The sequence below is a fragment of the Numida meleagris genome, chromosome 7 (assembly GCF_002078875.1).
Source record: "Numida meleagris isolate 19003 breed g44 Domestic line chromosome 7, NumMel1.0, whole genome shotgun sequence".
NCBI classification, from domain to species: domain Eukaryota; kingdom Metazoa; phylum Chordata; class Aves; order Galliformes; family Numididae; genus Numida; species Numida meleagris.
Genome location: NC_034415.1, coordinates 14,637,431 through 14,660,990, shown reverse-complemented (window position 1 = coordinate 14,660,990; position 23,560 = coordinate 14,637,431). Strand labels below are relative to the sequence as shown.

General features: G+C 43.6%; 1 protein-coding gene across 6 annotated transcripts in view; it reads right to left on the bottom strand.

Annotated features, from left to right (window-relative positions):
- The window catches only part of ZNF644 (zinc finger protein 644), a 77,335-nt gene that overhangs the window by 52,112 nt on the left and 1,663 nt on the right, over positions 1–23,560 (bottom strand). For 3 of the 6 annotated variants that reach the window (XM_021404182.1, XM_021404178.1, XM_021404172.1), the window contains exon 1: positions 82–187. The exons of 2 other annotated variants lie outside the window; for them this stretch is intronic. The gene's annotated coding sequence lies outside the window, so the exon portion shown is untranslated. Of the gene's footprint in view, positions 1–81; positions 188–23,560 lie in introns of those variants that run through there. One more of the 6 variants, XM_021404181.1, reaches the window with a different exon arrangement.

Here is a 23,560-nt window from a genome sequence, read left to right as displayed (position 1 = left end):
GGTCCCGCTGCACCCCCTGCTCCCCGCCGAGGGAAAAAAAAAAAAAAAAAAAAAAAAAAAAAAGCATAACGGGAAACTCACGGGCTCGCCGGGGTGTGCGTCACGCCGGGGTTACGTCCAGCGCGCGGCGTCATGACGTCATCGCGCAAGCTTCCCGCCCCCCCTCCGCACACACGCGCACACGGAATCCCACGTCCCGGGGAGGGGAGTGCGCATGCGCGCGGCATCGTCCGACGTTCCCGTGCCGGCGTTGCCCCCTCACGCCGTGAGGCGGGGGGTCGGGGCTTCGCTCGCCTTCCCGGCGCCGTGCGCAAGCGGGGCTGTTAGTGCCGCGCAGCTCCCGTCGCACCCGGGTTGCCCCCGGCAACGCTGTGAGCGCAAGGGGGAAATGCCTTCTGTGGGCGTGAGGAAAAACTCCTAGCAGCTCTCTTCAAAAGGCGAAATGCCGAACGCGGCCGCCTCCTGCCCCAGAGTCACCTGTGTCGGGCTCCCCGGCGCGCGGGGCAGTGGGAGGTCGAAGCGCGTGCTGCTTAGCAGCGCCTTTCCCACAGAAAGTGGAAAACTAGGTCAAACGCCGAAGGAGCTGCACAAAAGAGGCAGTCCTGCAACAAACAGCGGTTGGCAAACGATGTGAGAGGGCGATGAGAGAGCAGAGCGGGAAACCCAGAGCAAAGCAGCAACGAGGGGAGAGGAGAAAAGGCGGGGATGGCTGCTCTGCCCTGGGAGCACCTGTGATGGAACACCAAGAAACTGGCATTCACTGCCAGTCCTTCAGACTAATGGTTGTGATGGCAAGCTCCAATTCAAAAGGGCAAGGACTGAAGGGAGACAAATTGGTAAATTAGAGACTGCTTTGATAAATTAGATTTTCTTCATATTTGCTAGGCCCAAAGGATTTCACACTAGAGTGAGAAGGTGATAAAGCGACTTCAGAGGTGTGAGCAGTTGTCACTGAGAGCTCATGAAGACAACTGGTGCTTCAGAAGAGGGGAAAAGGGAGCTCACAGTACGTGCAATTCCAAGGGGAGTGTAGGAAGAGCCAGGAACTGTCAATCACTCAGGTGTCCCTTCCCTGAAAAATACTGAAGCAGATAATCACACGTCTTTAAGTACATGGTAGCTAATGAAGTGATAAGTTACAGCCGATGTGGATTTGTCAAGAAAATCATGACAAGCCAAACTCATTCCATTTGATGACAGTATAATGGACCTCAGGTGGGAATAGCAGTAGGTCTGTTGTGGCTTAACTTCAGTAAGGCTTTTGACACTGACTCAGAACTCAATAACTGAGCAAGTGAAAGAAATGTGAACAGAATGAAAAGACTGCAGTGGTACAAAACTACTCAAAAAGTAATAGGCAGTGCTTCTCTGTGAATAGCAGCAGAATATAGCAAACTTAGTTCCTTGGGCATGGATGTGTCCTGGATCTCTAATTACATGAGTAATGGAGTAGAGTTGAGTCCCTTCCAGCTAAGGGTATTACACGATTCTGTGAGTTGCCAACAGTAACAAAATGGCAGAGCTGTAAGGATGTTTCTGGGCAAAAATAGAATTCCAAATGATCTTGATTGCAGAAATAGCATGCAACTGTCAATTTCTACATTCAAGAGGGAAAACAACAATTGCACAATTGCAAGGCTAGGAACAGATGAATAAACACCATGGCTTCAGAACAGGGGCTGTGGACCACAGTAAATTGGAACAGAACATGCATCCACGATGTCACGCTGTTGTGAAAAAAGCTGCAGTACAAAGAGATGTGTAAACAGAACTGTCATATCTAGGACATACAAAGAATTTCTCCTCAGATTTAACACTGGTAAGGCCTTGGCTGGAATACTGTGTTCAGTTTGGGGCTCTCTGTTTCAAGAAAATGTATCTTTCAAAGAACACCAATAGGAGGGAGTCCAGGAAAGAACAGGAGGGGAAAAAAAACAACCAACCAATCAGAATTTTTGAAAAATCTAACCCAAACTGAAAATAGGAATGATTGAGATTTCTTAGTCTAGAGAATAGAGAACTATGCTAAATCCATCCAGCTAAGAGCAAAAAGTAACAGTTGCAAGCTGCACTAAAAGAAATTTAGGTTAGACATTAGGAAAAGTTTCACTACAGCATGGATAAATTAAACTGATATGTATTCTAGAGAGTTCTGAAAACATAATTCCCATTTTTTTAAAAAACAAGCTGAATGTCTGTATGAAAAGATGAGAAGCATTTAATGCTGCTGAGAAGAAATGGAGGCACATTAGGAAATCAGGTTTTTTTGCATCATTTTTCACAACTGCAGTTAATATCAAGATAGCTGTTCCGATCCTATACATTTATATATATATATATATATCTGATAGAAATCCCAGAGACATTTAAACATTGAATGTGTTGGTGCGATCTTACATATAGGTGTAGATAAGCCCTTTGGGAGTCTTTGTCGCACTGCATTCTATACAGCTGTGCAGCAACGTATAGAATCATAGAATCATAGAATTGCTCAGTTTGGAAAAGACCTTCAAGATCATCAAGTCCAACTGTAACCTAACCGTACTACCCTAACAACCCACCACTAAATCATGTCCCTGAGCACCACATCCAAACGGTTTTTAAACACATGCAGGGATGGTGACTCAACCACCTCCCTTGGGAGCCTGTTCCAGTGCTTAACAACCCTTTCTGGAAAGAAGTTTTTCCTGATAATCCAACCTAAACCTCCCCTGGTGCAACTTGAGGCCATTTCCCCTTGTCCTGTCACCTGTCACCAGTGAGAAGAGACCAACCCTGCTCTCACTGCAATCACCTTTCAGGTATTTGAAGAGAGCAATAACACATGCTCAGCTAATTTGCTAATTTACAAACTTCATATATCACTGCAGATTCCACATTTACAAATGCGGTTGTTAATGCTCATGTAACTAGCGTGCACCAAGATTTTTTCTTTTCTTTGGTTTGCTTTTCCATGGTAACAGATGAATCTTTCCCCAGAATCCATTAAACTTTTGGGTTTCTCTGGAGCTTACCAGTTAGGAGAAGGCAGAGCAAATGGTTTACATTATGGGACTGAGAGCCACCAAACTCATCTCATTAGAGATGACTAAAAGGCCATTAAATAGGACAATTTTAAATCTCCACTGAGTTCAACTGAATTCAAACTGATAGCCCACAGGCAAAAGGCTATGAATTTCATTAACAGTACCCTGAAGCACTCAGTCCCCTGATGAGTGCTAATGTTACTCTTCTGAGAATTTTCTGAAAAAGATACATTTATAAAATCAAGTTCTGATATTTTGGAGCACGTATGGATAGTTTTCCACCCTTCCTTAACACAAGAAACGTCTCACACAACCCACAGATTTCTTCTAAGCATCTTGTTAGTATGTACTCCATGCTAACCAAAATGCAAATAGAAACACAAAAAAGCAAATATTGTATAGATACTGGGTCTATACTTCTTGTTAAATATCATATATTTTATTGTACCCAATTATTTTAAGGTAATCATACTTACTCACTTCCATTTTGCCCCTACCAGGTAATTTGTAAGCAACAGCAATTCCTGCTTTGATTATGTAACTAATAGTTGAAGGAAAATACCAAATTCTATTGAAGTATTACAGAAGATGAAGTGTTTTATTATACTTCAACTTCATATGTAAACAAGTAAAATGGATAGCATAAGGAAATCCGAACTTTAATGCTGCCAAATCTCACAATTTTGTTAAGAGCTTAAAGATACTTAGCATTTCATGTAGTACCTCAAGTTAGTGACCCAAAATTTCCAATTCCGTAAATAGTACTAAACTTTATAAAAATACTTACGATCCACACATTGTAGATCTACATTTGGTGTGAATTCATGGGGCACATAACTGCACCATTTCATCAAAATGACAGTGGAGGAAAATTATTAAGGCTGTGTCCAGTCGTCTCACAACTCATTTGATTTCTGATTCTGCCAGCTTTGCCACTTACGCTTATAATACGTGAAAAGTGGTAAATTATCTTAAATGTTGCATGCTGGGTTAAAAAGAGTTTAGAAATATACACAAATATACAAAACCAATCAGTCTAATTTTGGATGAAAGAGAAAGCCTCCAATGAGGCACTCTAAGATCAGTTAACAAACGCGCGCAGCCACAAAGGCCCATAAGAGATGATTCTTGAACTCTAATCCCTGAAGTGCACAGCTGGCTTTTTGTACCCATGTATTCTGGCCATGAACCTCTGCTATTCCTCCACCAGTGCAGACAAGGCCTAATAATGGTTAAAACAGCAACTGAAAACCTCTTGAGGAAAGGTTGCTACCTAGTTCCTTTTGGTCTTTAAATGATTGTAAAAAGCTTATACCAAAGCAGACTCTTTCATGTTAGCAGCAAAATATGATTAACTGAAACCAATTCAGAAACTGTTTCTTCATATAAACATTTTTGCAGATGACACTGCAGAGAGAGAGTTGGAGCAGGTCTAAGCTGAAGTATTTTGAATGAAAGAAGATTGCAAATGCCTCCTTGAAACACAGCACAATCCCAAATGCCTGGAGGGAAAAACTTTTTAATGATTATTTCTTACATTTATATAGCACCTTTTATTCCCTAGGACCCCAAGCACTTCATTAATTCTATGCAAAGAGCTTCACCATAGAAATATAGCCACTACATGCATCACTCTGAAAATTTCAGCTTCAGTTTACATGTTTCTTTCATTAGCAAAATATTGTGCTTACCCTGTATATACGAACCAACGCAAAACCAGAGAAAATATTAGATAACATAGTTTTGAGTTGTAGAATAGTATGACCTTCAAAAGAACAACACAGGTAATGGGTATGCTGCGATAATCCTATGCAATTCCCCTCTCCACTTACCACACTGATTTCATCTTCATACTGTGACCTTTGGTAAAAAAAAAAAATAAAGAAATCACCCATAATATTTCTAAAATTGCAATGATCCTCAACATCAGAATTTCAGACAGAAAATGAGTTTATAGGAAAAGGTAGCATCTTCCATTCGATTCACTACATTAAAGTCAAAAAGTAGAGAAGTTCTTGAGTATTTGAGACTTAATGCTTTGGTTTTATAGCTAAGATCATTGTTTTAAAAAAGTATCATAACCTCTACCTACAAAACTATCTTGTCATCGTCCCTCACAAGTACAAAAACAAGGCCCCAAATACATCATGTGAAAGATCTGTGTGCTATTGCTCACCTTGCTGCACAGTTCTTTTCATCCTACAGCGATCCTTCCAGTTCCTTGGCCTGTCTTATAAAAATACTTATAAAAATACTACTCATTCCACCAATACAGAGAAAAAAATGGAACTCAATATACTGGTTGTTTCTACAAAGAGTAATTAGCATATTCCTACCGATATTTTAGAATAACTAATAACAGAATTAATTGGAGCAGTTTGATATACTTCAACACTAAAAACTGAAAGAAGAAAAATGATTTAACTTTTTTCGTTTGAGCTGTTGATTCCTGTTCTGTTGGCTTGCTTCTTTCACAGGCTCTTTTGAAATAGTTGTCAACATTAATTAAAGAGGACTGTCTAGTCTTGTCTTTCTCTGACAGAAAAAAAATATCTACTCATATCTTTTTCCTCTGCTATAAATCAAGATATTTTAGTCATCTTTGTCAGTATCAATAAAACTTTTAGGACTGCCAATAAAACAGTAAGAGGGCAGTAAGAATGTATAGGTAAAGTTACATGCTAATAAAGCCTTTTACTCTCCTGACTAATCCCAAGGTAAGGTTAGTCCTGAGGTACAACACTTTGCAACAGAGGGATATTTAGAGACTCTGTCTAAGGAAGCAGTACTACTTGCCACTGTGAATTGCCTTTAGAACTGTCATACCCTTTTAAATTACCACTAAGGAAAATATTTCCCACATTAAATAATAAAGACAACTGCCAGTGTTTTCCTGTTTCTAAGTTTCTCTCCATAAGCAGCAGAGTGGAAACACAGTCTCTGCTGCTCAGACCTGCTCCTTTGGCTGAGCCTGCTGCTGCAATTACAAAACAGCTTTTGTCACAAGGACACCGGCTCTGGGTGCAGCCTCCCACAGCTGCCTCCTGCTTTCAGCCTCACACCAGTAAGGAGTGTTATTGTCATCTGGTCAGAGAGGAGCAGCTGCTGGGACAGCACTGGCTGCCTGGCACACGAGGCTCCATTCCTAGCTGTTCCTCAGGTACCACATAATAAACATCATTAGTTAGCAAATCCTGGATTAATTATCAATAGACCAAATTAACCTTGGTCTTTATGCTTTTTTTTGCTTTTATCTTGCATTATTCTAATCCATCCCACATTAAAAAGGAGGAGCTGACATCTCTTTTTTCATGTCCGACTTACTGAGCTCAAGTCTCACGGAATTCAAAGATCTCAAGAAAGCAGAGCAGGAAAATACTACTATGTATTATAGCATTGACCTTCTTAAAAACAACAGTGTATTGCCTTGGAGGGTTGCCATTTGTATCCTGCACAGGAAGTATTAATATAAGAAAATATGCTACGAACAAAAAAACGGTAACAAATTTCTTCCTGAGCCTGTTGATGAATTATAATTCAGTGGGATAGGAGAAAAGCTGCAGCAATAAACTGGCCTTCAACAGATAATGGAAAGGACCTAGATATAATAGGAATAAATTATCATAGCTCTGCTGACCCAGTCTGATGATTCAGTTCACATTACAGCACCAAAATAGCACACAGAGAGAAGATGGAGTAATTTCAAATTCCCTGTCTCAGGTGTCCCTCTAGTAACCTTAATGTATCCCTGCAGAAGACAGGACATAAAAGAGTCCAGCTCCTACCACCACTGACCTTGTGTCTGACCTTCAGTGCAACCACACTACGCCAGCAAAGCATTGCTGAGGAGAAGGAAATTGCCCTGGGCTGTTGGGTGCCATGTTGCAGCCTCTCAGCTGTGTCACACCCCACCTCTCCCTACGTCTGCCTCTGGGACTGGTGTTAGTCACACCCATGGCACACACTGGAGTCCTGAGCAATTTTAACAAGGGGAGCTTGTGACTATTATCCTTTTAGCCACACTGCAAATCTGTATTTGTGACTTGCACAGGTCTCTGTGAGGGACAGAGGTAGCACAAAGGGGGAAAGCCACCTCCTTTGGCTGATCACCATTTCAACATCCTCACAGGGGGCACAAGGTTTTGGTTTGTTATTGGCAGGCAATACCCACTATTTCTGTACTTCAGAGTCACCTGGCCAGAGAGAATTAAGGAGAAAAGTCCAAGTATGGACGATTTCACCAGAAACTGCAGCCTCTAGAAGCAAGTGCAGTATATTTAAAAAATGAACAATGAACAGCATCTCTCAGTTGTCACTGGCATTGCCAGGGTGTCACTACACACCAGCCAGGATTTCATGCCGCCTTCTCTTCCCCACAGCTTCCTGCTGTCCTGCCTGGCCTACATCAGCAATTGTGATTTCTTGCCTTAAGTCATACACCCTCTTGTCCTTATGCTTGACACAAACAATTACCTAAATCTTTGTCATCATCTGTAGAGCTCCTGTAGTATCGTCTGTAGTGCATGGGAAGACATAGTAACAATAATATTTAAAGAAGTAAAGAAAACAAAAAAAACCCCTTTATTACTATTAATGTGAGAGTACCAAGGAACTTATTTTGTCTTTAGATAAGATCACAGCAGCAGAAAGTCTGTTTGATATGCCATACCTTCTGTTTGTTTCTTAATTGTAAGGAGTTTGGGTTTGATCAAGACAATTAATTATGAATATAGCTGAGCTTCCTAACATCAGAGATAAAGCTTAAAACACTACACAAGCTTTTTTAGTGTATATTGTGCTGTATAGATAAGTATATATCTTCAGGGCATGAAAACAGACATCTTTGTAATTGAATCCTGAAAAGGAGGAAAAAATATATAAAACTGTGATAGTTTTTGTCAAGCTAAGAGTTATCACCCAATTTTGAAAAAATATTTATCAGATTCTGCGGTGGCACAGAATCAGCGTATGGCGTGGTTGGTTTGTGCATCTCATATCTCAGCTTGGTCATTGGAATGTAAAGTTTCCTCTTGTAGAATAAAATTAATGTCAAAAATGAAAAGAGCAAGTTAAAACCTAGGGTTATCACAATGCAAGATTCATTATCCGGCAACTTTTTTCTTTCCAGCCTCCCTGCCTCACTATGCAAACAAAAGAGAAGCATCTCCGTTTCCCACCTTGGCCACATCCTTTACAACTCATCTGCCACAAAGTATCTTCAGTGTAATGATCAAAGTTACATTAAAATTTTCGTCTCTCTTGTTCATCCAGTATTTCCAGATCACGTCCTGCATATGTTCTCAGATGAATTATTTTTTCAGCAGTTCACTTGCTACTATCCCATTCGAGAAATATTGTCTTAGGTTTGGGATTTGCAGGCCAAACTTGTAGTATAATGCTACTTTTAGTATGAAGCTCATAGGAACATAAAACATCTTATTATAAGCTCAGTGAAATAGCTTCAAAGACTTTAGTGAGATTTCAACAAGGCTCAAAGAAAGAGAATTCCATCACTAACTTTCCTAGTAATAGAAATCTACATCTTTAAAGTAATTATAAAGTAGTTATTTCTGTATCTTGGAATGCAAGCTGAGCAGAACATTCTCAGGCAAAAGAAAGAATGAAGAAATGCAGAGAAACAGTCATGTTCATTTTACAGTGTGTCCCAGTTTCATATCACTTGGCTCTGGTTCCCAACAATGTGTTCATAGGTCAGCGTGTGGAAATGGGCTCAGGTAAGGCACTGGAAGTGTATTTTTAGTCAGACCACACAGGCCACTGACAGAGTAAAAATGGGCTCTCTGTGAGAGCGGAACAGTTAGCAGAGTAGTTCCACTTTGGGAATTTCAACAAATGCAGCTGCGTCTGTACGCTCTCAAGAAACTCTGAAATCTATTAATATAGCGATGTCTCTCTCAAATTCCATCCCAAGCATATTAAAATTCTTCCATAAGAAGTTACGTATGAATGGTCATTCAAACATACTTTCAGCTTTGAGTTACAATGTTCACATTCTGCTTTAAAACGGGAAAACTGTTTTTACTTACTCTGCTCAAAAGGAAATCCTGATTTTGAACCATTACAGGAGCCAGTAAGGTAATGGTGGTTTAAAATTTCATGTAGACATCTTAATCAGCAAGTCATTGAGCTCAATCAGTGTAAGACTGAGAGTACTTTTAAAAATATCCCATTTATGAAGGAGCAATAATCATGTTTTTGTAACATTTTACCAATTACATACCCTAAAAGAGGACATTGTTGTCACATTTGTGATAGTGTATTAGGAAGAACAGCTTCTCACAGTAACTGTTAAAATGGCACATGCTGGGAAAAACTGGGTTATTAGGATTAATTTAAGACAATGGGTACTCACTAAGCATGAACTGTATACGATCACTTCCATCATTACTCTTTATTCCATCCTTTATAAAGAAATAAGGACACAATGAGAGCTCATTTCATTGCTAGACCCTGGCCAGCAGGAGCTGACCCAACTGAACTGGGCTGAGGAAGGCGAGCAGTGGCCTGAGCACCTGCTGGGACAGCAGCGGTGCTGCCTCACAGCAAGCAGCTGCAGAAACACTGGGTGTCTCCCAGCACTTCTCCTCAGCCCAGCACTGATGCCAAGGGCAGCCACAGGTGTGGGGAAGGGCAAGAGAAGAGGCAGGAGCTTCCAGGCAGCTCCAGATGGGGAAATGCTTGCTGGCTGGGGGAGCAGGGTTCCTGCTTGAATGCTCACTGGACTCGCTTCCTTTGCCCACTAGTTTGGTTTTTGTATGCAGATGGCATGTGATATGTTTGAGGACATGCCACATGAGCGTGCTGAGTCTGTAGCTGAGGAGGGATAAGAACAGCAGCACAATGTATGAATCAAGGCCATTCCCCTACCTGTGCCTCACTTTCCCTGGGACAGCCAGCACCTCTCTCACGTCTCTCAGGCCAGTGGGGGATGGCCCACTCGGGTCCTAATTTTCAGAAACAGACTTGGTAGTGCTGGGAAGAAAGGCTACTGCTCGTCTGAGTTAACAGAAGCAAGATCTCAGCTTGTAGCTGCAGCCTCCCAGGCATGGAGGAGACCGGCTGCGAAGTGACCAAAGAGCTTGCAGATGACAGCGCAAGACCAGGTGGAGGAGCCGGGCTGGGAGGCACAGAGAACATGTCACCACATGGCCAGATGGTGCTGGGCAGGGCAGGCAGGTATGGCATGTGTACAGGCAGAGCTAAAGCCCAGCGCCAGGCCATATGGCTCTGTTGGACAGGTACAGGGGTGCCCTGAGGACAGGCACTGAGCAGTGGAGGTGATCCAGGCATACATGGGCGTTAGGGGGAACAGAGTAGGTTTCTGAGGCATTTCCCCGCAACATCCTAGCTGGGGCACTCCCAGGGAGCCCAGAGGGCAGACAATGGCCAGGTAATAAAGCCCTAAGGGTACCATAGGAGTAGTTCTGCTGGGCAGGAGGACAGGGCTCGCTGGCTCTCAGCACTTGGCAGTTCTCCTGCTCTGAGTCGGGTGAGGACATTGCGCTTGCAGGGCGGCTGATGGAACAAATCCCATTTCCCAGCAGAAGCAGGAAAATTAAATGGCTTGGGGAGTTCCCCACTGCTAATTTGGCAATGTCTTGTAAGAGATTACCTGTACAGCAAAATGGAAAAACAACCGAACATAAAATGAAGTACGCTTCAATGTCAACTGCAATGCCATCCGAACCATGGGATCCTTTCTTCCACACAAGTTTCAAAAGTAGGCCCTCGACACAGTGAGTGAACAAATCTCAAGTCCTGTGTTTCATTAAGTTTAGAAATTACAGTTGTTTCTTTTTTCTTTTTTCTTTTTTCTTTTTTTTTTACACTCAGCTGGGTTTCAGGAGAAACGATGAAAGTAGGAACTATCTTGGAAGAGCCTGTAGAAATAATCCCAAATTGTTCCTTATTTTTTGTTTTACGTCAGTGGAACTATAAGCGTATGAGGGCTGGCTTCGCCCAGGTTTAATCCTTCTCTACCAGAGCCTGGGAGACCTGCAGAAGGGTAGCCTGGATCCCTTTCCATTCTCCCTTAAGGGAATATTATTTTGGTTTTCATTTCACTATTTAGAAGCCCTAGAAGTTCCCGCAGCTTGCTGGGTCACGTAACAACAGAAAGACTCTAATTTCTCATGCACAGCACCCAGCATGGTGTATCAGAAAAAAGGCCCCAAACCTGCTCCTGCATTCTAATAAATGCATGTGTCACTTTGTAGGAGATCAGAATCCTGTCCAAATTCTGCAAAGTCTAACAGAACAACAGTTGCCAAATGACAAAACCTATCAGAAGGAACAGAGTAAAAAGGCACGTCTTTGTTTCAGATCTTCACAGCTTCGGTACTGGCAAGAGAAATGTCAAGGTTTCCAAAATAAAGCCAGTTAACCGCTGTAACTTCTATTAAATGTAAACAAGGACATAAAAGTAGAGATGTTGGAAGCAGCGGGAAGAACATTTGAAACAGTAGCTGTGTGTACAAGGACAGGCAGGCAGCACTGCCTGCTCCTGGGGCTGTGCAGCACTGGGAGCAGAGGCACAGAGCTGCGGGCCTGCACTGCGGACAGCCTCAGGCCGGGCCAGGCAGCACTGCTGCGGGTCAGCGGGAGGAGTGGGGCTGCAGCAAGGTGCTGCTCGCTCCCCTTAAACATTACACAGGGTGCACACTTTGCAAGGAAGCAGCGAGCCTGCCTTCACTGTCCTTCACCCCAGTGGCTCTCCTCATCTGAAAGCGAGCAAGCTGAATTCACAAGGGCAGCCTGCTTGTTCTAAGGCTCACAGCCGGGGAAGAATGGATTCGATCTATTCTGCTGCTGTGGCAGTAGGACAACATGCACTGGCACCCTAACCCAGATCACTTGGAAGATAATATAAAAGTGAGAGCTTAATAGATATTAGTCTGTAAAAAATATCAGTATTTTCCTTGCATAGACAGCCATTAAATAAAGGCACTACTCGGTGCTGATCATCCATGGGACACGGTAGATGAAGACAGCGTATTCCTAAGAATTATGCTATTGTCTGTACACAAAAATTACATCCATTTAATTTAATCAGTAAAGAAAGGAATGAAGCACAGCCATCATGTAGACTAAACACAGGCAGTAACATGACATTGCACGCGTCTGTCCGAGACTTACATTTGTAGCAGCCTTGTGTCCTGCAGATACAATGCTGGCGTTTTCTCTCTGAGCACAACATAAAATGATCAAAATTCTGGGTGTGAGGAAGAAGAGAAGCGAGATGGTGGCCCACAACCCATGGAGACCACACTGGTCTCAGAGCAGCTAAATGAAGCCCAATAGGATTGTCCAGGGCAAAACTGCGCTTAACTTCTGCCTCGACGTGGCCATTAGTGGACCACTGATATTTCAGTTAAAATAAAAAAGAAACACACTCAAATAATTAATTGGTTATTAAATTTCTATGCTGTTGAACACACATTACACTTAAAAATAATACATGTTGACAATCCATTATGTCAGTTTTTACGACAATACCTCTGTAATAAATATTTCTACAAATCCTAAAGCTAGGTATAGGAAGAAATCTGCACACCCACCAGAAACTGCCACAAAACCAAAGAGCTGTCAAAACAAAATGAGCTATAAAAACAATAACATTAAGGCGTCACTCTCATTAAACACCTAATGATGCCACAGGCATATCAGTGGGGAAATGCTCATGAGGATGACGAGGAATTAGGAGAAAATAAATAAATAAATAGAATCACTGCCCCTCAAACCGCTTACCAAGCAGCTTGTGCTTTCTGCCGCAGGCAGCTTCTCAAACAAGATGGAGACATGAGTGGAGACAGTCAGGGGCTATTAGGTGCTGCTGATGGCGAGGGCAAGCAGAAGAACTGATGGTAGAGATTAGGGGCTGTGATTTGTTTTCAGTTATGTCTCACAACTCAACGTTTCATGGCATTTAAATGAAGCTGTTCCATCGGCATTGCTCCTGTCTGTGCCGCTCTGCAGCCATATTCTCCTTTCTGGTATGGATTGTCTTGGGAAAGTTGCCAAGCTGTGACAGAGCAGTGCAGAAAGGAAATCATGCTCGTACGCTGGGGGTGGGGAAGGCTGCAGGTGAACAGACCGAGGGCAGCACTGTGTGCACAGGCTCCTGTCTCAAAACTCTATGTTTAAATGAAACGGGAGCCAGAACACTTTACAAACAGCACACAGGCTGCTAGAGATCCCAAACCATCACCTCTGTTTGCACTAGCGATGTGTGAGCACAGGGCTGCTTTAGGAGACTGCAAGAACAAAAAAATTATTCCCTTTTAAAATGCTGGAAAATCCCTGTGCAGCTTTGAACGCCATTCCTGACAGATGCTGAACACCTCCTTTACACTTAAGAAGGATATGGACCTTGTAATTAAAGACAGAGGGAAATGAGGGTGGACCCAGGCTCCCGTAGGAGTAAGCTATTACCTACCTGCCAGGACCTGCCCAAAAGGCCAGGCTCTTCCTGCATAATTCAGTGACTGCACTCATTGTTTCTAATATTCATTGTTTTATTTATGAATAGCCAAGCTCTAAGGTACTTGTTGCCTTTTCATCTGTAGACCTCAAAGTGCTTTACAAAGGAGATCATTATCAACAAAGGAACACAGACATCTACTTTTGGTCTTTGCCACAGAAGAGCATCTCAGTTCACCATGGCAGAGGATTTGCCAACTGAGCTTTCCTCCATCCACATGCCCTGGAAACAACCTTCAAACCTTAAATGACTTGGGGGTTGTTTTCAACTGAAGGGTATTGCTCACAGGGTATCAGGCAGCCCTGTACAGCACCAGCCCTGCTGAAACACGCTCATGGAGACGCTCAGCCTGACGCTATGGCACTGGGGCAACCTCCGGGCACCACCACATCAGAGCAGGATCCGTCATCACGAGGATTGCTGTGGGTCACAGCAGTGAGCACGTGCAACTGCTCCATCCCCAAATACAAGTTTTACTGTCCTCTGGCCATCTTCAATTGCTATAGTAAAGGACAGGTGAGGAAATGTGCTTGGGCTGATACATTTTTCAGCAGTTTTGCACTACACACGGAGTAGGATTTTTCATTGTAATGACCTGCAGCTGAAACAGATGTTTTGCTTTAGTATTTTAAAAGTACTTCACAAAACTTAGCATTAATTTATTCTTTCACAGTGCAGAAAAAAACATGTTTAATATCGTTACTCATATAACAGAACAATGTGAAAAATGGAAACAGATGTTTCTCATTTAAGCGTGAATAAGAAGGAAGTGAAAGGAAAAAAAAAAAGATGATGTAGTAGTAATGATTAAGAGAAATGTGATGGCTTGGTTAAGTTAGGAGCATTTCTTCTGGACCTCCAGTCAATCCTGAAGCATCGCACTAATGACACAGTCCCCAGTTCAGAGAGCACATGGAAGTGCTCAGCTCCAGCTGGGGAAGTTTTCTCACAGGCTTCATTGATAATATTTTAAAAAACTGTATAGCCAAATGAGTGCTTCATTGTTAGCACTCATTGTTGAGGGTGGAGGTATTGTTCCTGTGGATATTAAAGCACTGATTTCTCACACTGCGGACATCTACATTTGAATACCATCAGAGAAATGGAGTCAAAATGAAAATACATTGTTTCCCGAAACCAGAAGGGCTCTGATTTTATGGCAGCACAGCCAGCATGCCATGAGACCCCAGTGCAGCAGGCTGGGCCCCACTGCGTGCTACCTGCCAGGAGGCCCAGCTCCCAGGGTGCAGTGCTCAGCACAGGCCCCATGTTGCCTGGCTGCAGGGCCCCATGCTGCGCGGGCAAAGGTCTCGCCCCACTGTCCCCTGCAGCAGGGAGCTCCCACTCTGGGACTTTCCCAGTAGAAGCCTTTAGGAAAGCTCCAGTGACTTAAGGCTCATTCTAGGGAAACGTGACCATTCCCAGTCCACCAAGGAGGAGAGATGGCTTGCTTGCAGAAGTGACGTTGGGGAAGGGGCACAATGTGCCCTGATATCTCTCAACAGTGGGATTTGGGTGCAGCCCACAGAACACACCTTTCGTTACTGGTATGACCTTTTGTCCTAAAGTGCCACATCCCTGCTCCAGAGCACCCGAGGGTTTGCCTGGCGGGAGGTAAGGATGAGCAGGAGAGGTACAGAGGCAGCCTGGCCCCCAAGCAGCCTTGCAGAAGGGTAGCTACTCCCGATGGTCCCAAAAAAGAGGAACAGCAAAAGAAATGTTCAGATTCCTAATGGATTACAGCACTGTTAAAAAAATAAATAAATCTCTTTGTCTCCAGACTGTACTAATTTATAAGGAGCCATCAGACAGAAATACAAGCAGTATACAATTCCTTCCACAAAGAAATACTTGGAAGGAAAAAACAAAAGACAAGATTCAAATTCTCTTGTTTGAATTTGAAGGAAATGCCCCAATTCTAGGAAACACCTTTTCCACTAACTTTTTAATATTAAAATAATATTTCTGAAATTGTCACTGATTTTGGTATAGATGCTGAGAGAGATTTGGCCCTGTGTGCGGCCCACAGACTGTGCATGCGGAATTAATAATCTCGTTAACATTACTATATGCAAATGCTCCCAGGGTGCAAGGAGAGATTTGTATTTCAGATTAATATTTTATGGGAATTTTGTGTGTACATGATAAATGAATAAATGAAGGGACACAAGGGGACATGCAGAACATGTGCATCACATGCGAAAACTGCATTAATTCTTAAATGTTTGCAATGGCCACAAGATGGTTCAGGAACAACAAGATTTATTATTGTAATTACATAGGAGGAGAGAGCAGGAGAAGAAAAATGAGAGATCAAGGGAGTCGTTTCATGTTACAGTTTCTCCAGCTGCAGAGCTGGCTTGAGGAGTCCTCCAAACCTTCCTGCCCACAGCCCTTCTACCCTACATGCCTTCCCCTGGCTGCAGATTACCATCCCTTTAATTCTGCCACTTCGACCATTTGCATGTTCAAGCTCTAAACCAGTTCTTAACTACAGCACGGAATCACACCCTTAGTCAACTTCATCTTCCATCTATTTTCAGCTGCCGTGTAACACAGGACGATGCCATACAACATCTCAGCATTGATATAGCACCACGCATTTGAAAAAGGGGCATGGAAGGGAGGACAGCGAATGGGTGCTCAGAGCCTGGGGGGGGGTGAAAGGTAGACCGCTGCTTCCCCACTGCTTCAGCTCCTGGGTTACCCCCTTCCTCACCTCTCCAGTTGTCCTTATTCCACTGAAGTTTTATTGCTATCCTGGAATGACACAAAGCTCTCTTGTGCTCTAGCTATAAAAGATGTAATATTCTATTTGTCCAAAAACCTACATGAGTAAAAGAAGATCCCTGAGGGGATATTATTAACTGCCTGCTACTTATCATTGATGGTTATTCTCTGAGACAACTCTCCTGTTTAATCTTTATGCTCTCAACAATAACCCCTCTCTCTTTTTGATCAAGTGTTTAATTTTCTTGAAAGATTTTCTCCGACTTTAGTTATTATTGAAAGGGATTTTAATTTTACCCCAACTCTTTAATGGCTAAATCTTGCATATCCACTATTTCAGATAGGGGTGTTTCAGTTATTCTAAGTAAATAGTTCAAGGATTTGGTCTTGATAGGTAGATGAAAAATTTCAAATCAAAACAAAATTGAAATTGCACTTTCTTTTCCACTCCAGAATAGAGGTACTTAGTCTCCCTGAGTGACCTGTCAGTGCATTGGAATAAGAAGTGGATGCTGCCAGACTGCTGCGGAGCATACCCCTGTGTCAGGGAGTTCCATCAGCATGAGTGGCAGCCCTGGGTGTGTGAGCAGTTAGCTGGGTATTTCATCTGCAGCTGATCAAAGATAAAAAGATAAAAAAGACAAACAAAGGGAAGTGGTGATGTAGAACGTATTCTCACTTTCCTAGTCTCCACAGGCAGTATTACTGCTAAATTTTCTCTAACTGTTTATAGAACTTTAAAGAATATCAAGAGAGAAAAATAAAGAATAAGCCAGTAGAGGTTCAGCAGAGAGCAAAGCCCAGAAAGCCTTGCAGCATGTTTGCTTTTCCTTCCTGCATGCATCCTCACTGTCACTGTATCTCTGCAGACCAGTGGAAGTCCAGATCATGGGAAAATTAACACTACGGTTACACTTCAGAGAGCCCAAACTGTTCTGGAGCCTATAAATTATTATGTTGGGCCCGTGATTTTGTCAACTCCATTCCATATTCCCAATACTGCCTCACTGCTTTTGCTTGTCCAACCCAAAGGGCTGTGACACAGCCCCCTCCACACTGTGTTCTGCCACGCTCCCCTCCAGAGACCCCAGTTCAGAACAGCCGTTTGGCACATCCCCTCTCAGCCTGATGCAAGACAGCCCTTTGTTCGTCGTCCTCGCCCCTCTCCTACAACAGCTTGTCTTCATGGCTGCCCTCTCGGCACAGACTCCCTCACAGGATGAAATCAGCGCTGTCAAGAGCTGTGTGGGACATGGCTAACCCGTGACCGGGAATTCAGGGGAGCAAGCATGAAAGCAAGCAGGGCCAAGCACACCACCAGCAGACACGAGGCTGTGTTCACCTAAATCTGTACATCAAAGCCTTAATTTTCCCCATCTGTAAAAACTGCCTTGAAATGCTTCCATGTTTCTCAAGAAGGTTACCAGGGACAATAAAATAATGCTTATATAATATCATATTGTCTGAGCAATATTTTCCCTAGCTTAACATGTTTTCAAATATTTCAGTTGAAGACAAATTAATTTTCAATACAGGCACAGCAGACTATAAATGAGGCCTAATAACATCCAGATGATCTCAAGATTAATCTAATATTTCAACATCTTTCAGAATAAGCATTCACTTCCTCTGTTGCATTTCTGTTGAGGCAGTTGGGCTCAGCAACCCCATTTGCTTTCTCAGCATCTGACAGCAGAGCACACAAGCGGTATGGGCGGGCAGAACACAGTGAGAGAGAGATGTAATCACCAAAGAAATGGAGCAACAGACTTAAAAGGAGCGTGATCCTCCCAGCAGGTCAGCTACGCGGCAGCTGTGTGCTTCTGGGCCAGTACCAAGTGTCTGCCACCACCCTGCAAGAGCCTCGTTGCTTTAGATTTTATCCCTATTGACTGCAATATGTAAGTATTTCTAATGGTGCTGCTGCTTCTCAGAATGCACTAGTTCAGTCCCAGCATAGGACAAACTTTTTCCAACACGACCTTTCTAATCTCCCAGCTCAAACGAGATGTGTGGAGAATCTTTCCGTGCTGCCCTTCACACTTGCATTCAAATCTTCCCTGCTTAATGAGCCATGGGCTGTTGCTCTGAAACAGAGGACATTAACAGTTCAGAAAAAATAAACCCCTGCAGATTAATCACCTGGCTTCCTCGTGGGGCCAATTCCAGTCAGCAGACAGTGTGAAAGGAGAATATCACTACGTACACTGCCTGACCGATAAGCACGTTAGCCGATGGCCACGCCTGGCTTTGACAAGCATGTAGCACATGGGTCCTATTCCATTGTTTATTTCAAATGAATAACAGAGGTCTCCAAATGTCACTACATTCACAACAGCTGACAACTGTGTAGCCATTACATGACTCTCTTTGCATTCCTCCTTCTCTGTCCCAGTGAAATAATGTCTATTTCATATTTCTTACTTCTGAAGTGAATGCTTTATTGCCTTCTAAACAGCAGTAAACAGCTACATATCCCTTCTGAGTCCGCCACATAATAATCCTTGCAAAAAAAACAGGATCTCAGTTCATCTTGAGAACTACACTTTGCTAGGACCTAGCTACTAATGGCATTCCTGCTTCTAGGTAAACCACTGGTAGCTTTACTGCTACTTAGCCCATCCACTCCATTTCAAGAGGAGGTACGTGAGGGGTAGTATGAAAAAGAAATAGGATTAAACATTGGCCAAAAGAATGGTAAATCCTTTGCCAAACTTCAAACATAGCATAGGCACGACACAGCTTAATTCTCTAGAAACACAGAGGACGAAAACAGCCAATTGTGCTGTCAGCACAATCTTCCACATCTCACAGCAAAGCAAGCTCATAAGAGACAAATGGGATATGGCATTAAACGGTTCAAAAGGCCTGAACTGCTCCAATTTATGTAATGACAATAACTCCCCTTTGCCATAACCCACCTCTTCACCCCTGCCAGCCCCAGCCCCAGCCTTCTATGGTTTGAGGGACTTTTTGAACAGTGTGATTCAAGTATAAAACGAAGTAAGTATCAGCCCTAGCTCTTGATCAATTCTTACTCATCTGCTATCTCTTGCTGGGTCAAATCTCAGTCTCACTGAACTCCTTATTTAGCATATTAGCAGGGAAGGGTGAACGCCAGTCCTCATTTCTTTCCTTCACATATCTACTAGCTTGTTTCCCAGGTTTCCATTTTTACAGCCCTTAGAGGCTATGGGAGTGTGTCGCTTTGATTGCCTTTCCCTTATCCTTCCTACAGGTCATGCAGGTCACTGGCATACCTGCAACAAACTGGGACTGTTATTTCAGCCGTCAGTCATGCTTCAGCTGGAAGGCAGCATCCCATCAGCGGGGACATGGAAGCGTGGCAGAGCAGAGCAGAGGACAGTAGGGTCTTTGATGGCAGCTGTGTGCTTCAGCTCCCGCCTGCTCACAGGTATCCATGGGCACTGCTGCTCCCCTGGCTCTGTTTCCCTTTGATCATGTTGTGTTTCTATTGGAGCATTTCAGTAAACAGGGCCCCTGTGATCATTTACCACAGGCTAGATCGCCCACAGACTGAAAGTCAAAGAAGTCATGGTGCTTTTCCTGAGCAGAAGGTTTGGCCCTATATTCTTAGTGTTCCTCTGACACCAAGCAGGGCCTAATCAGGCATGATGCTGAGCAGCGCTGGAGTTAATGAAGACCAGTGTGAATGTAGTATGCACAGCACCACAGATTCCCTAAAACCATTCCTTTACAAAGAGCAATCTGAGTGTTACAAAACAAGCCACGAGTGGAGTCCCCATAAACACAACAGCACTTCAAACTGGGCTTCCTTGTAGACCTTCAGCCTGTGCTGGGGTCACAAACCCTGGATCTGTGTGCATTAATTCCTCATTTCACAGAGGCAAAAACACTTCCAAGAGGGATGCAAACATGTTCACTTTATGATGATGCATAGACTCTGCCCGGAGTCTCCCAAAGAAGCCTTTCCTTTCCTTCAGCAGCATACAAACAGTACACACTACATGCTTTAAATGGGATTCGAGTAGCTTCTTTCATCGCTACTAAAGCAGGTACTGCTGGAGATAAAAGCCGCTGTCTCAGAAAAGCAGGTATGACATCTGGTACATAGCACCAAAAATAAATCTCTAACTTCCTCTCATACCTGCCAAACCTGCTCCAAGGAAATAAACCTGGGAAATGTTATAAATGCACACTGCTCTCTGATTTCAAAGGAAGAGCTGACCTATTTTTTCTTTGCCCATTTTAAACATTTCCTATGACAAAATCAGTTTGCTGAAACAACGGGTTATGTTTGTAGTAACCAAAATCATAAAAGAAAACTGCATGCATGTGACAAAGCCAAATGGCCTGGTGTTTGCACAGGAGGTAATTCACGCTAATACCGCTATTTATAGTGCACCAGCACCTCAGGGACCAGTCACGCTCAGCACACCTACCTGGTAGGCACTACACAAACATGAAATCTGATGGTCTCTCTCCTGCAGTGCACTCATACCTGGGATTTATGGAGACCGGTGGCCATATAATGTGGGAGCGGCCCTTTAATTGAATTATTTTCCCTGCTCATATTTGTGTAATAAGTACTTCCCACATTCATTCAATAGTCGACCTAGCTTATAACATGGGAAATTTGTGTATTGGTGAAGGTGACCTACCTAAATCAGAAACAATTAAAGACCCGCTTCCTATTTACAAGCTTAACTAAGAAACCACACACAAAAAGATCACACTGAGGAAGCTGGGAAATGTTTCCCAGTGCTACAATTCTGGTCATACAGGAGGGTCCGTTGCGGGGATCAAAGAAGGAAGTACATGTGATTCTTTATTAGCAATGTAAATAGGACACATTTGGAGGCTGTCACCACCCCGATCGCTCATCCGCTTTTATTAGTCCTCATTCTTTATTCTTATTGTCTTTGGTTTTCTGCGCTTGTCATTAAAGTTAGTTATGTTATACGCATCTGTTTAGCATATTCTATATGAAAATGCAAATGGAGATGAAAAACAGTAAAATAAATATATGCAGCTTCCACATCACATATATATTTACTGTGGCATGTCAAATACAAAAGAATTGTTTATCACTTCCGAAGTCTGATTCTTCATTATGTGCATTACTTTTTTACCAGCAGATGGCAGCTTTCCATTATTTTAAATAGGTTCCATTGTTAATATCAGAGATTTTAAAGTTCTAAGTGGCTTGCAAAAAGCCTTTAGCTCATTTAAAGGTAATTTTTAATTCAATTTCCTTTTGCACCTCTCCCTCTAGAAAAAGCAAAGGCTAAGCTGTTTGTTTCTGTTTACAACCCTGCTGCTGACTGAGGCTAACCTTTATCTATGAGTAACCTGACAGCGAGTTCAGGCAGCACTGTCAGGTGTTACCCACCCTCAAACACTGCCGGCTGCCACCAGCCCCCTGATTCCCAGTCTGCACTGGGGGACTGCATGCAGCATTGCTAACAGCAGCAGCAGGAGGCACATGCGGCTGTACAGAGGGGCCAGGGGTTTATTTCCCTCTGTGCCACGTGGACACCAAATTTAGAAAACAGTTAAAACCACTGTCCTGGCAGCACCAGGCTCCCTCCTGCACTGCTGCAAGAAGGCTCAAGGGCACAGGGCATCTGTGCCAGGAGACATGGCCAGCAGGGTGCTTCCAAAAACCTACCGATGCCAAGAGCAGCCTTTACCCCAGTCAGAGGTGCAGCTACACAGCGATCCTGGCTGCCCTAGCAGGGTAGGAGAGCGATTACATTCCAGTGAAAGCTTCTAGCTGGGAGCACAAGCAAAACCAAGGGACAACTCTGCTGGTCCGACGCTGCTTTAATATGTGGGCACAGACAGACCCTGGGCGTCGCCTGGTGCACACAGCCTTTGCAGCAGCGCCATCTCCACCCTAAAAGCAAGCCCTAATGCACCAGGAGCCACATTCCCACCAGCACTGTGCTAAACCCCTCAGTTTGCATGAACCCACCCTCCCCTTGCCACCCTAATAACTGCTTCCTCCATGTCCCTGTGGCACTCGGGCAGCCTGACAGGGCTGGACTTGGTCCCTCACCCAGCTGCCACCCAACACAGCACACTGCGCTCCTTTGGGCAGCACAGGCCACAGAGATTTTGGCTGGATTGAAGCAATCACCTGAACCCTGGCTTCTTGCAGGAGCAGCACCAAAATGGCAGCAGGGAGCAGAATTCCTCTCACCTTATACACAGGCAGCCAGCTCGGCCTTGCAGAGCATGAGGGCATTTCAGGCACACACCCATTCATGCCAGCTCTTCAGCCATCAAACATGGTGGCAGGTTGAAGTGAGCTGCACAGAGAAGGGGATGGGAAGGAGGAGAGGGCTGCCCTCATGGGCCCACAGGCTGGGGCCTGACGGGCCACAGGCTCAGCTGGCACTTCATTCATCTCTTTTTTTCATTCTGCTTACATGGCAAACTGCCCCTTCCCTAAGGCTGCACAGGCCCTCTCACGTCCTGCAACTTCTGAATTTGTGTTCCTTGCATTCTCAAATGGAAGAGGCAAACAGGTTACAATCCAGAGATCATTTTCCACCCGTTTAATACCTAAACAAAGCTAGAGGTTCCTAAACATTGTGCACAGATAAACACCAGTCTGTAAGCTATCCTGGGAACACAGCATCTTCCTTTGTAAGCAGAGCCATGGAGCCTCTTATTAATGATTTGCAGAGAGTGAGAAATTCACCAGGGTACTAAATTAGGAGAAGCTGAAAACAACAGAGCACGCAGATGCATTATACAAATGAGCAAAGAGAGATGAAAAACATGGGGAGGAGAAAGGAAATGTGACATCATTTGGGAAAATCAGGAGCCTGTTATGCTGTGAGGAGGAACATGTGCATGACTTCAAGTGCAGGTAGGCCAGGAGAAGGGGCTGAGTACGTTCTCTTTAATTCTGAAGATTCCCAAAGATGTGGGACACTCCACATGGTACCCACCACAGGTCCTCACACTCAGAGCTGTGTTTGTAGAGTACAATTCCAACAGACTTTTCTAGGAATAAAGAGCAAATGGATGTGTTTATGAATCACATGACTTTCAGCCTTTGGTAGTTCCTGAAACAATCATATATGCAGAAAATAGGCATTAGACTTCCTAGCGTGTGCCACTGCACAGAGAAAGCAGGTGTCCAAGTGAACGTGACACCATCCTCTCAACTTCTGTTTCCATTTGGGAAGTACTTTAAATAATATTCACAACAGATTTAATATCAGTTATTACTCTGATTATTGCATTCCTAAGATAATAGATTTCAGAACTGTATTTTCCAGTTGAGGATTAAAGAACTACTTTTAGG